The sequence below is a fragment of the Antedon mediterranea genome, chromosome 7 (assembly GCF_964355755.1).
Source record: "Antedon mediterranea chromosome 7, ecAntMedi1.1, whole genome shotgun sequence".
Lineage (NCBI taxonomy): Eukaryota > Metazoa > Echinodermata > Crinoidea > Comatulida > Antedonidae > Antedon > Antedon mediterranea.
Genome location: NC_092676.1, coordinates 25,723,739 through 25,724,170, shown reverse-complemented (window position 1 = coordinate 25,724,170; position 432 = coordinate 25,723,739).

Here is a 432-nt window from a genome sequence, read left to right as displayed (position 1 = left end):
TCATCCACGCACGTTTTGAGTCGAGTCAAAGAATATATATCACAAGAATGAGTATTCCGCGATTTTTGCATGAGAAACTTGTAACAGAGAGCTCCAGTGAATGATGCCCGCCCTCATAAGGGCGGATGTATACATACTAAATAAGACTTGATTTAATAGACATGATACATGTCGCATTAAATAGAATTATGATGATAGTTTTTGCAATTGTAAACTATTTTATAATACATATTTATTAACAAACTAGTGTTTATTCACTTTTACAGACAATTATTTACTAACATGCTAAGTTAGTTCACAAAAAAGGCCTAACACAGCAACACCAAAAATCAACGAATATTACTCAGCACGGCATATTCTTTACCATTGCCGTGTACTACTGTACGCCCGGTAAATTAAGTATTGTTTTTATGATATAAATTAGTATAAAAC